Below are 10407 nucleotides of genomic sequence, written 5' to 3' on the forward strand. Positions count from 1 at the left end.
AGCCAAGTCATTAATCTTTTAAGATCAAATCTTTTTAAAAAAAATGTTTTTCAAATCATATCTTCTCAATCACATCTTTTTAAAACCAATCATATCTTCTTAACCACATCTTTTTCAAAATAGTTTTCAATCAAATCTTTTTGATTTCTAATTTCAAAATCTTTTTCAAAAATCACTTTACTTCCTTCTTAATCTTGGTTTTCGAAAATCAACTAAAGTTTTTTTTTTTTAAAATGTTTTTAAAATCTTCTTAAATTATTTTCGAAAATTACTTCCCTTCTTCTCACATCCTTCTATTTATGGACTAATACTATTCCTTAATGTACAATTCGAACTCCATCTTTCTTGATAAGTTCGAATTTTTCTACTTCTGCCTTCTATTTTTCTTTTCCTCTGACACCTCAAGGAATCTCTATACTGTGACATAGAGGATTCCACATTTTCTTGTTCTCTGCTCTTTCTTATGAGCAGGAGCAAAGACAAAAGCATTCTTGTTGAGGCTGACCCTGAACCTGAAAGGACCTTGAAGCGAAAGCTAAGAGAAGCTAAGGCACAATTCTCTGTAGAGGACCTAACAGAAATCTTCAAAGAAGAAGAACCCATGGCAGCCGAAAACAACAACAATGCCAACAATGCAAGGAAGGTGCTGGGTGACTTTACTGCACCTACTCCCGACTTCTATGGGAGAAGCATCTCTATCCCTGCCATTGGAGCAAACAACTTTGAGCTTAAGCCTCAATTAGTTTCTCTAATGCAACAGAATTGCAAGTTCCATGGACTTCCATTGGAAGATCCTCATCAGTTTTTAGCTGAATTCTTGCAAATCTGTGACACTGTCAAGACTAATGGGGTTGACCCTGAGGTCTACAGACTTATGCTATTCCCTTTTGCTGTAAGAGACAGAGCTAGAATATGGTTGGACTCACAACCTAAAGAAAGCTTGAACTCTTGGGAAAAGCTAGTCAATGCCTTCTTGGCAAAGTTCTTTCCACCTCAAAAATTGAGTAAGCTTAGAGTGGAAGTCCAAACCTTCAGACAGAAGGAATGAGAATCCCTCTATGAAGCTTGGGAAAGATACAAACAATTAATCAGAAAGTGTCCCTCTGATATGCTTTCTGAATGGAGCATCATAGGTATTTTCTATGATGGTCTCTCTGAACTATCCAAGATGTCTTTGGATAGCTCTGCTGGAGGATCTCTTCATCTGAAGAAGACGCCTACAGAAGCTCAAGAACTAATTGAAATGGTTGCAAATAACCAATTCATCTACACTTCTGAAAGGAATCCTGTGAACAATGGGGCTAATCAGAAGAAAGGAATTCTTGAGATTGACACTCTGAATGCCATACTGGCTCAGAACAAAATATTGACTCAGCAAGTCAATTTGATTTCTCAAAGTCTGTCTGGAATGCAAAATGCACCGAGCAGTACTAAGGAAGCTTCATCTGAAGAAGAAGCTTATGATCCTGAGAACCCTTCAATGGAAAAGGTGAATTACATGGGAGAACCCTATGGAAACACCTATAATCCTTCATGGAGAAATCATCCAAATCTCTCATGGAAGGATCAACAGAGACCTCAACAAGGTTTCAACAATAATAATGGTGGAAAAAACAGGTTTAGCAATGGCAAGCCTTTTCCATCATCTTCTCAGCAACAGACAGAGAGTTCTAAGCTGAATACCTCTGACTTAGCAACCATGGTCTCTGATCTAATCAAAACCACTCAAAGTTTCATGACTGAAACAAGGTCCTCCATTAGAAACTTGGAGGCACAAGTGGGACAGCTAAGCAAGAAAATTACTGAACTCCCTCCTAGTACTCTTCCAAGCAACACAGAAGAAAATCCAAAATGAGAGTGCAAGGCCATCAACATGGCCGAATTTGGAGAGGAGGAAGAGGCAGTGAACGCCACTGAGGAAGACCTCAATGGACGTCCACTGGCCTCCAATGAGTTCCCCAATGAGGAACCATGGGAATCTGAGGCTCCCACTGAGACCATAGAGATTCCATTAAATTTACTTCTGCCATTCATGAGCTCTGATGAGTATTCTTCCTCTGAAGAGGATGTGTATGTCACTGAAGAGCAAGTTGCTAAATACCTTGGAGCAATCATGAAGCTAAATGACAAGTTATTTGGAAATGAGACTTGGGAGGATGAACCCCCTTTGCTCACCAAAGAACTGGATGACTTGTCTAGGCAGAAACTACCTCAAAAGAGATAGGATCCTAGGCAGTTTTCAATACCTTGTACCATAGGCACCATGACCTTCAAGAAGGCCTTGTGTGACCTAGGGTCAAGTGTAAACCTCATGCCTCTCTCTGTAATGGAGAAGCTAGGGATCTTTGAGGTGCAAGCTGCAAAAATCTCACTAGAGATGGCAGACAATTCAAGAAAACAAGCTTATGGACTTGTAGAGGATGTTCTGGTAAAAGTTGAAGACCATTACATCCCTGCTGATTTCATAGTCCTAGAGACTGGGAAGTGCATGGATGAATCCATCATCCTTCGCAGACCCTTCCTAACCACAGCAAAGGCTGTGATTGATGTTGATAGAGGAGAATTGATCATTCAAGTGAATGAAGAATCCTTTGTGTTTAAGGCTCAAGGATATCCCTCTGTCACCATGGAAAGGAAGCATGAAGAGCTTCTCTCAAAACAGAGTCAAACAGAGCCCCCACAGTCAAACTCTAAGTTTGGTGTTGGGAGGCCACAACCAACTTCTAAGTTTGGTGTTGAACCCCCACATTCAAACTCTAAGTTCGGTGTTGGGAGGTTCCAACATTGCTTTGAGCATCTCTGAGGCTCCATGAGAGCCCTCTGTCAAGCTACTGACATTAAAGAAGCGCTTGTTGGGAGGCAACCCAATGTTATATTTTATCTATTTTCCTTTGTTATTTTATGTTTTCTGTAGGTTGATGATCATGAGAAGTCACAAAATCAATGAAAAAGGCAAAAACAGAATGAAAAATAGAAAGAAAAATAGCACACCCTGGAGGAAGAACCTGCTGGCGTTTAAACGCCAGTAAGGCTAGCAGATGGGCGTTTAACGCCTAGTCTGGCACCATTCTGGGCGTTTAATGCCAGAAAGGGGCACCAGACTGGCGTTAAACGCCAGAAATGGGCACCAGCCCGGCATTTAACGCCAGAATTGGCACAAAGAGCAATTTTGCTCACCACTTGGTGCAGGGATGACTTTTCCTTGACACCTCAGGATCTGTGGACCCCACAGGATCCCCACCTACCCTACCACCCTCTTTCTTCTTCACCCATTCACCAATCACCTCAACTCCTCTTCCCCAAAAACCCTTCACCTATTAAATCCAATCTTTCTCTTCACCACTCACATCCATCCTTCATAAAACCCCACCTACCTCACCATTCAAATTCAAACAACTTTCCCACCCAAACCCACCTCCCATAACCGAACCATAACCCTCCCCCCACCCCTATATAAACCCATCTTCACTCCTTCATTTTCACACAACCTAAACACTCTTTCTCCCCCTTTTTGGCCGAACAACAAAGCCTCCTCCATCTCCTTCATTTCTTCTTCTTCTACTCTCTTCTTTTTTCTTTTGCTCGAGGACGAGCAAACCTTTTAAGTTTGGTGTGGTAAAAGCATTGCTTTTTGTTTTTCCATAACCATTTATGGCATCCAAGGCCGGAGAAACCTCTACAAAGAGGAAAGGGAAGGCAAAAGCTTCCACCTCTGAGTCATGGGAGATGGAGAGATTCATCTCAAGGGTGCATCAAGACCACTTCTATGAAGTTGTGGCCTTGAAGAAGGTGATCCCCGAGGTCCCTTTCAAACTCAAAAAGAGTGAATATCCGGAAATCCGACATGAGATCCAAAGGAGAGGTTGGGAAGTTCTTACCAACCCAATTCAACAAGTCGGAATCTTAATGGTTCAAGAGTTCTATGCCAATGCATGGATCACCAAGAACCATGATCAAAGTGTGAACCCGGACCCAAAGAATTGGCTTACTATGGTTCGGGGGAAATACTTGGATTTTAGTCCGAAAAATGTAAGGTTGGCATTCAACTTGCCCATGATGCAAGGAGATGAACATCCTTACACTAGAAGGGTCAACTTTGATCAAAGGTTGGACCAAGTCCTCACAGTCATTTGTGAAGAGCGCGCCCAATGGAAGAGAGATTCAAGAGGAAAGCCAGTTCAACTGAGAAGGCATGACCTCAAACCCGTGGCTAGGGGATGGTTGGAATTTATCCAACGCTCAATCATTCCCACTAGCAACCAGTCCGAAGTTACTATAGACCGGGCTATCATGATTCATAGCATCGTGATTGGAGAAGAAATAGAAGTTCATGAGGTTATATCCCAAGAACTTTATAAGGTGGCGAACAAGTCCTCTACCTTGGCAAGGTTAGCCTTTCATCATCTCATTTGTCACCTCTGTTATTCAGTTGGAGTTGACATAGAGGGAGACATCCCCATTGATGAGGACAAGCCCATCACTAAGAAGAGGATGGAGCAAACAAGAGACCCCTCTCATCATCAAATCCCTGAGATGCCTCAAGGGATACACTTTCCTCCACAAAACTATTGGGAGCAACTGAACACCTCCTTAGGAGAATTGAGTTCCAACATGGGACAACTAAGGGTGGAGCACCAAGAACATTCCATTCTCCTCCATGAAATTAGAGAAGATCAAAGAATCATGAGAGAGGAGCAGCAAAGACAAGGAAGAGACATTGAGGAGCTCAAGCACTCCATAGGATCTTCAAGAGGAAGAACAAGCCGCCATCACTAAGGTGGACCCGTTCTTTAATTTCCTTGTTCTTTACTTTTTTGTTTTTCGAAAATCATGCTTATGTTTATCTATGTTTGTGTCTTGTGATCATTAGTGTCTATGCCTTAAAGTTATGAATGTCCTATGAATCCATCACCTTTCTTAAATGAAAAATGTTCTTAATTGAAAATGAGAAGAATTGCATGAATTTTGAATTTTATAACAGTTTAATTATTTTGATGTGGTGGCAATACTTTTGTTTTCTGAATGTATGCTTAAACAGTGCATATGTATCTTGAATTTGTGGTTCATGAATGTTGGCTCTTGAAAGAATGATGAAAAAGGAGACATGTTACTGAGGATCTGAAAAATCATAAAAATGATTCTTGAAGCAAGAAAAAGCAGTGAATACAAAAAAAAGTAGGAGAAAACGAAAAAAAAGAAAGAAAAGAAAGAAATAAAGTTGTGATCCAAGGCAAAAAGAGTGTGCTTAAGAACCCTGGACACCTCTAATTGGGGACTCTAGCAAAGCTGAATCACAATCTGAAAAGGTTCACCCAATTATGTGTCTGTGGCATGTATGTATCCGGTGGTAATACTGGAAGACAGAGTGCTTTGGGCCACGGCCAAGACTTAATAAGTAGCTGTGTTCAAGAATCATCACACTTAACTAGGAGAATCAATGACACTATCTGGATTCTAAGTTCCTAAAGAAGCCAATCATTATGAATTTCAAAGGATAGAGTGAGATGCCAAAACTGTTCAGAGGCAAAAAGCTAAAAGCCCCGCTCATCTAATTAATACTGATCTTCATAGATGTTTTTGGAATTCATTGCATATTCTCTTCTTTTTATCTTATTTGATTTTCAGTTGCTTGAGGACAAGCAACAATTTAAGTTTGGTGTTGTGATGAGCGGATAATTTGTACGCTTTTTGGCATTGTTTTTAGTATGTTTTTAGTATGATCTAGTTAGTTTTTAGTATATTTTTATTAGTTTTTAGTTAAAATTCACTTTTCTGGACTTTACTATGAGTTTGTGTGTTTTTCTGTGATTTCAGGTGTTTTCTGGCTGAAATTGAGGGACCTGAGCAAAAATCTGATTCAGAGACTGAAAAGGACTGCATATGCTGTTGGATTCTGACCTCCCTGCACTCGAAGTGGATTTTCTGGAGCTACAGAAGCCAATTAGTGCGCTCTCAATGGCGTTGGAAAGTAGACATCCTGGGCTTTCCAGCAATATATGATAGGTCATACTTTGCCCAAGATTTGATGGCCCAAACCGGCGTTCAAAGTCACTATCAGAATTCCCAGCGTTAAACGCCAGAACTGGCACAAGGATGGGAGTTAAACGCCCAAACTGGCATAAAAGCTGGCGTTTAACTCCAAAAAGAGTCTCTACACGAAAATGCTTCAATGCTCAGCCCAAGCACACACCAAGTGGGCCTGGAAGTGGATTTTATATCATTTACTCATCTCTGTAAACCCTAGGCTACCAGTTCTCTATAAGTAGGACCTTTTACTATTGTATTTTCATCTTTTGATCATTTTCGATCTTAGGATCATCTTTGGACATCTAGTTCGTAGATCATTGGGAGGCTGGCCATTCGGCCATGCCTAGACCTTGTTCTTATGTATTTTCAACGGTGGAGTTTCTATGCTTTTTCATATACCTATTTTTCTATGCTTTTTCATACAAGAAATTGATGATTAGTGCTTAAATATTGCATTCTTTTGTACTTAATTGGAAGATTTTCTTTATATTTTAATTTTATAAATCTTGTAGAAAATAAGAAGAAAAAGAAGCAAAGAAGCACAAAAAAAGGAGAAAAAAAGAGCTTTGGGGTACACTTTGAAGTTGGGGTACACTTTGGAGCCTTAGGCCACGCTTTTAAAAGCGTGGCCCATGACCAAATCAAGGAAGGAAGCAGCCAGCACGCACACTGCCCTGCCCTTGCCAAGGGCAGGGCAGAATCGTGATGCACATTGAGGTTGGAAGCAAGAATTTCGCTAAGGTAAAATCTGGGCGCTCACAGCATGACCATGCCTCCTTCAAAGGGATATAACTTGAGCTACAGACGTTCAATTGATGTGCTTCCAGTTGCGTTGGAAAGCCGACATTCAGAGCTTTCCAACGATATATAGCAATCCATATTTGGCGCAAAATTGAGGCAGGAATGAAAGGCATCTTTAAGGGCCATGAGAAAGCAAGAAACTAGGCCTTACTTTGGTGCCAAGAAAGCCAAGGAAATTAAGTAGCGTGTGTTTCGGCCATGGTTCGAACTTGGGACATCAAAGTGAAAACACTGCCCTGCCCTCCGCGAGGGCAGGGCAGCATTTTGTTGGTGCACAATTCTGGCGCACCAAGGCACCCTTCTGGCGCACCGCAGCATCATCTGGCAGCACCAGCAGCACACCGTGGCACAATTCTGGCGCACCAATTTTTTCTGCCCTGCCCTCCGCGAGGGTAGGGCAGCATCCTGCAGCACCAACTCTCACCAACAAGCATGCACCAAGGGCGCATGAACATTTTCTGCCCTGCCCTTGTGGAGGGCAGGGCAGCCTCCTGGGAGTGTCATGGGCCAAAAATCAACCAAAATTCAATTTAATTCAATTCCTCAGCAAATTGAATCAAGGCCAACCAAACCCATTTCTCCTCAAATCCAAAGCAAGCTAAGCCCACATCATCACTCAAAGGCACATGGATCAATTAAATTAGGATTTTCATTTTTGTAATTTGTTTTAATTTCATTTTCATTTTTCATTTTGTAAAGCCTATATAAGGCATCATTTCCATCTTTGTAAGAGAGGCGAGACCCACTAGGGAATATTAGGATTTGAGAGCTCTCTCCTTTAAGTTTTCCTTTCTGCTTTAAATCTTGGGTAGAGAATTGAAGAAATTCTGTTTCAATCTCACCTTGAGATCTCTTGTTTACTTTTTCTGCATAATTGAAATTCAGATACTGCTTCATCTTCTTTTTAATTCTGCAATTCATTTTTCTTCTTTCTTCTGCAAATTGTTCTCTGAATTGATCAAGGAAGGGCTTGAGATCTAGACTTGTTCTCTAGTCTCATTGATTCCCTGAGATCTTGAATTTCTTTTCTGAGTTTCACAATTGAGTTGAATTTTGTTTCTGTTTTGGTCAAGTGAGCAATTGAGCTCTTGGCTTTCCTTCTGTTTTTACTGTTTCATTGAAATTGTTAGTTTCACTTTGAGACTTGAAAAATGATCTATGTCTCTTTGTTGCATCTCATTGCTCCCAATTTAATTTCCTGCACTTGTGTTCTTCTGCAATTTACATTTAAGCTACTGTGACCTTGAATTTACTTTTCCTGCAATTTAATTTCCTTGCAATTGTTCTAAGCTTGGATCTACTGCTTTCATTTAATTGCTAGCACCCTAGCCCCCTTTACATCTGATGCAATTTATATTTCTTGCAATTTAAGTTTCAGCTATTTTACTTTCTTGTTATTTAAGTTTCCTGCAATTTTATTTTCTGCATCTTTTAATTTCCTTCCAATTTACTTTCTGTTGGCTACACTTCATCCAAATTCACTTCAATGTTAGCTTGACTAAACTAATCACCCACTAAAATTGCTTGATCCATCAATCCCTGTGGGATCGACCTCACTCATGTGAGTTATTATTACTTGATGCGACCCGGTACACTTGCCGGTTGGATATGTGTGTTGGAAATTTATTTTTCCACAAAAACACCATCAAGTTTTTGGCGCCGTTGCCGGGGATTGATTTAGATCAACAATGATTAAGTGGGTGAGAAGTCTAGATCAAGCATTTTCTTTATTTTTGTTCTCTGTTCTAAGTTGAAACCAAGGTGTTTGAGTTATTGCCTCACTAAGAAAATCATCTCTGAGATATGAATTTCAATTTTCCGTGGTGTTGTGTTTTACAAGATTCAAATGGAGTTCAACTCATCTTATGATCAAACACATTTTATGGGATATTACCCACCATCACCAATCTCTAATGGTGGTTGGGAATATCACCAAGAAATCACAGATTCTGAGCACTCCAATCCATGGAGATTTGCTTCACAGACACAAGATGAGCAAGAAAATCATATGGTATATTTTCTTCCACCACAAAATGATGCTAGTCATGATTCTAATGGTGGCTGGGAAGGAAATTCTAATGCTCCATATGATATTCATCCAAAGATATCATCACTTGACCATGCTTCAACAGAAAGCCTCTTTCAAAACTCACCACCCACACAAACTTCCATGAACCAAAGCCTCTCAAAGCTTGAGACCATGTTTGAAAAATATAAGAGGGAGGCACATATATCATGGAACGAGCAAGAAAATTCATTCAAAAACATGGAAATAATGTTAGCTCAAGTGGTGAGTGCAACAAGGAAAGAGGAAGGGCCAGATGAGGAAGCCTCTGTGTCAAGTAAAATTTCAATGAAAAAAGAGGTGGTGGAAATATTTGAACCTGAAACTGCACTTGAGATGACAAGAGAACCTGAACACTCACAACCTTCACAAACTTTCCTGGACCAAAATACCTCAACACTTGAATCCATGATTGAAAGGTATGAAGAGGATATGAAGAAAGCTTGGGAAGATCAACAAACCTCCTCCATGAAAGAGCTATTAAAGCAAATGTTGAGTGTAACAGAGGAAGTGGAAGAGCAAGAAAGTGAGGAAGTCATTCCAAACTCAAGTGAAGCAGAGAAGTACATAGAGGAAAAGCTCATGGAGCCACCAATTCAAAAGGCCCTGGATGAATACAAAACTCCAATAATCACACAGCAAACAAGTCTTGAATTCAAAGAAGTGAAGGCAACTAACAAGAGCACCAATTCTGTCCCTAATCCAGCAAGCAAGATCAATCAAGCCATTTGCAAAAGGAAGCTTGCTGAGGAAAGGCCAAGGCAAGGGACAGTAGCTGGATCTTCTCCCCATTTGAGGTCATTCCTCTTAACAAACTGGAAGAAGAGGAAGAAAGTGAAGAGCAACATGTCAAGCTAATGACACTAAAAGAGCACTTGTTGGGAGGTAACCCAACTGTAGGTACATTTCTTTCTATGCTTTGTTTAAATTCAATAAATTGGCATATGGTTACATTCTAAGTTTGGTGTTGCCTTGCAACAAATTGTTTTCAATCTTTTTGGATGATTGCATCAAATCAAAAATGAAGTGACACACCAAGATTTTAAGTTTGGTGTGCCACTTATTTTCTATGCAATTCATTCAAGCAACACCACTTGTCTGCATAACTATAATGTCTTTGCAGTGTTAATTTTCTTTTGGTTTGATATTTTGTTATTCTGTTTACTTTAGTTAATTCTTTGTTTTTAATGCTTTCATTTTAGTTTGCTTATTTACTGTGTTTGTTAATACATTACCAAGAGAGCTTTATTCATGACAGATTATTGGCTTGGTGATTGTCTTTAACATACAACAGTTTCATTTAGTTTTGTTTTAAATAAAATTGACATATGATTGCATTCTAAGTTTGGTGTTGCTATGCAACAAAATTTGGTTCCAATATCTATTAGATACTTGCATCAATTCCAAGTGAAAGTGTCACACTAAGTTTGGTGTGCCACTTATTCTTTATGCAATGTATTGTGCACACCTTCTTATGCTTGCAATCAAATGTCGCTGTCTCTTGTGCCTTGATT

Source organism: Arachis hypogaea, chromosome 6 (genome assembly GCF_003086295.3).
Source record: "Arachis hypogaea cultivar Tifrunner chromosome 6, arahy.Tifrunner.gnm2.J5K5, whole genome shotgun sequence".
In the NCBI taxonomy this organism is placed as follows: Eukaryota; Viridiplantae; Streptophyta; class Magnoliopsida; order Fabales; family Fabaceae; genus Arachis; species Arachis hypogaea.